General features: G+C 48.0%; 1 pseudogene; it reads left to right on the plus strand.

Annotated features, from left to right (window-relative positions):
- Positions 1-258: 258 nt before the first annotated feature.
- LOC101089843 lies at positions 259-3,725 on the plus strand (annotated as a pseudogene).
- Positions 3,726-4,109: the final 384 nt, after the last annotated feature.

A 4,109-nucleotide genomic window follows, 5' to 3' on the forward strand; every position in this document is an offset into this window, starting at 1 on the left:
TGATGGAAATTATGGAGGGCGCTTGTGATCAGCACTGGCTGTTGTATGTAAGTGATGAATCACTAAATTCTAATCCTGAGACCAAACTCACCCTACATGTTAAGTAACTAGAATTTAAATAAAAATTTGAAGTCAAAAAGCAAACAAACAAGGGGAGCCTGGAGGGCTCAGTCAATTAAGCATCCAACTCTTTTGATTTCAGCTTAAGTCATGTTTTCACAGTTTATCAGTTTGAACCCCACGTTGGGCTCTGCACTAACAGCATGGAGCTTGCTTGGGATTCTCTCTCTTTCTTCTCTGCCCCTCCTCGGCTTGCCCACGTGGGCTCTCTCTCTCTCTCTCAATAAACAGTAAAAAAATAAAAACAAACAAACAATAGAGGGGGAAAAACACAATTTCGGTGGACCCTGCCGTTCTGACACCTGGTTGAGTGAGAGATACTGACACATTAAAGCCACATCTTAAATGAGGGTGCACTGTTCCCTGCATTTCCAAATTCCAACCTCCAACTGTGTATCAATGTCACAAATCCACAACAAACGTGTCCTGAAACAAGTGAACCTAAAACTACCTTGCAGTGTAAGGTCCCAGTAGCACCAGTTAAAATTTGGCAAATAAACGATGGATATAGGATATGTACTCATAATGGGAAGGGAGCTAAAAAAAAAAAAAAAAAAAAAAAAAAAAGATTTTACAAAGCATGAAACCAGCCACAGGATGTCTCTTGTTAGCATTTAGATGTTTATAAAAACCTTCATGATAGTTGTATATACGGACCATATGGAGAGAGTTCAGGAAGTTTAGAAGCACAGTCATGGACAGTAATCATCCCCAAATAATTTGCTGGTGCCACATGCATTCTGGCTGGTGGGGAAGAAGTCCTCCGACATGACACCCGAGCTCAATTTGCAAAATGATCTTCCACATCCTAGGAAAAATAATATCCATCAGTGCTTGACTCACTTGATATTACTCTGAAAGCAAAGTGGACACTCAAAAAGGATTTCCACGGGGAAGTTGGAAACTCTCAAGTCAGTCTGTCCAGAAAGGGAGCAATGGAAATGAGGGAGGTGGAGAAAGTGCTGAAATGTGTGTCTATCCATTGAGGGAGGCAGGGGAAGGAGACAGGCTGGGCTGAGTGGTCTCTCTGCAGAAGAGGGACCACACCCTAAAACCCTTAGTCCCACCTCGAGCCTGTAGCTGATTGGATGACGTGTTCCTAGTCGTGTGGGTGGGGCGAGCAATAAAAGGGCTGGGGAGAGGGCCACAGCTATCATTCTGAGACAGGTCTCCTGAGAGAAGCATCGCTCTGCAACGTGAGGCCCCACATGGGAGATCCTATGAAAGCTCTTTCTGGAGACATGAGGGCTGTTTTGTCCTACTGCCAAGAAGAGTTTCAGTTCAATGTCTTTCCCAAACTCAAATCTTGCTGGTCAAATATAGGTGGTGCTGAAGTCCACAGGGGACCCACTCTACCTCAGAAGCCATCACCATCATCGCAGACACTCTGCAACCTGCCTAACGGTTGGGCTCCCATGTCAATAGGTCTGCCCCCCGCAAAGAAACCTGTGAGTTGGAGGAGACCTTCTGTGGTTGGGGCTGGACTGCAGAACCTGGGGAACACGTGCTATGCGAATGCGGCCCTGCAGTGTCTGACATACACACCACCCCTCGCCAGCTACATGCTGGCACTCCCGAAGCTGTGGAGCACTCCCGAAGCTGTGGGAGGCAGCCATTCTGCGTGCTGTGTGCTCTGCAGGCTCACGTGACCCGGGCCCTCTGCCGCCCTGGAGACGTGATCCGGCCTCCGCCAAAACTGCTCGCTGCCTTCCACACACACAGGCAGGAGGATGCCCATGAGTTTCTGATATTCACTCTGGATCCAACGCAGCAAGCGCGTTTGCGTGAGGACAAGACTTCAAGAGCCTCTCTGTCTGAGGACCTCACCCTCATCTGGCAAATCTTTGGAGGGCACTGGAGGTCTCAAATCCAGTGTCTCCACTGCCCTGGCGTTTCCAGCACTTTGGACCCTGACCTGGATGGCAGGGCAGCTCACAGTGTGAGCCAAGCTTTGCTCCAGTTGGTGAAGCCTGAAAAGTTGAATGGTGAAAATGCCTATCATTGTAGTACTTGCCTAGACAAGGTACCTGCTTCCAAGACGTTAACTTTGGACACTTACCCCAAGGACCTAATGCTGGTATTGAAATAATTCTCAGATTCCACAGGCAGCAAAGTGGCTAAGGAAGTGCAATATCCTGAGCGCCTTGACCTGCGACAGTGCATGTCTGAGCAGAAGGCGGGATTGATAATTTACCTGCTCTATGCCACGCCGGTGCATCCGGGGAGGAAATGTCACAGCGGACATCACTTCTGTTACATCAAACCTGGGAATGGCCAGTGGTACAAAATGGATGACACCAGTGATGTGACTTCTGCCCTGAGCCAACATGCCTATGTCTTCTTTGACACCCAGACGAGTGAATTGGAAAGAGACCATGGGAGTGAACCAGGCAGTGGGGAGACCACATCACTCCAGGCTGACCATGCAGACATGGCTGTGGCCCAAGGGGGGTGGGGGGGTGGGGCTCACACAGACCTCAGCATCAAAGTTCCAGAGTTGGAGGACCACGTGGAAGAGACACCAGTGCAACCAATCACGTTAGACCAGTGGAGAGTCTTCCAAGAAAGCCACCATCCCAAGTCTGAATTCAACCTCAGGAAAACAGAATTTGTTCTTCCCGCCCATGCAGTCCTAACTCACCAGTCCAAATACAGACAGAAGATGGAAAAGGATCGTCCTGAAGAAAACATCTACCGGCTCAACAACTTAGCCAGGGGCATCCCACCTCAGAGGGCAACAAACATCGGCAAAGTCCCTTGTCTCACAGGCAGAGCCAGAGCTACCAAGAGGAAGAACAAGAAGGGACAGAGGTCTTGGGAAGCAGTCCAGGGATCTGAGTGCAGGCTTTAATGCACACACCTGCACACATACACACTCAGCCACAAACATTCACTCACGGCCCCTTGTAGGACATTATGTGTGATCTGGACATGTGGAGGGGCCATCTATCTGGCTGTGTTCATGACATATGGCATTCAACTTGACCTGGAGAATACTGAGCTATAAGGCTGGCTGTCTACGATGATGTTATTGGAGAGTTTTAGGTTTGTTACTGGATATTTGGAGGATCTCTCTCCTCCGTCAGCACCAAGGAGCACCGGGGGGCTATCAGAGCCTGAAAGGGCCAGAGGAGGTGGCCAGTCGGGCATGAAGGGTGGAAACAAGGCTGAGCACCTGGAGTCCCTGTGAAAATGCCTGATACTCACGGTCCTATCATCCCATCCCTTACTCTCTGTTTATTTCTAAAGTACATTTGCCCAAAGATATTCACGTGTGGACGCTAGGTAAAGATGTGTTTGGAAATATCCAAACATGCACCAACAGAAGAAGGAGCTTGAAACAAACTCAGTGCTTCCACACAGAGAAATGACAAACGACCAAGAAACTGGATGAACTACAGCTCCAACTGAAGGCAGACAGACTTTTCAGCAAGTTTTTGTGTCAAAGGGGAGGAACAGAAGTAAACAGCAATTGGTTAATTGTGCAAAGTTTTTACTTGCATAAATACTATGTATTCTGTAAAGTCTACACATGTCAACGTGAACATTGGCTGATTGCTTGGAAATGGTCAACAGCAAATAAATGCTTATTTTTCAGGAGATAAGTGGGTGAAGCCTTATTGGCTCGTGTTGATTAAATTAGGCTCCCTTAACAATCACCCTCCCATGAGGCTGCAGAGAAGATGGTGGAAAGAAACCTTCTCCCACCTGTAATCGCTCAGCCACCAAGCAGCTGTATCTTGTCCCACAGAGTTTGCTACCATCCCCCATCTGACAATCTCCTACACATGGGAGGAGGCACGGGGATTTCCGGTCGGTTCCATTACAATCTCGGTCCTCAGTTGTACACCTCAGAAAAACAGTCCCAAATGGACACCTAGGCAGCGATGTGGTATTTAAGGTCAGGGTATGGATGGATGTTCTAAGTCATGATTATATTTCTTGGGAGACAGAATGACTAAATACGTTGTTGAATGGGAAATTAGTGC

This window comes from Felis catus, chromosome B1 (assembly GCF_018350175.1).
Source record: "Felis catus isolate Fca126 chromosome B1, F.catus_Fca126_mat1.0, whole genome shotgun sequence".
NCBI classification, from domain to species: Eukaryota; Metazoa; Chordata; class Mammalia; order Carnivora; family Felidae; genus Felis; species Felis catus.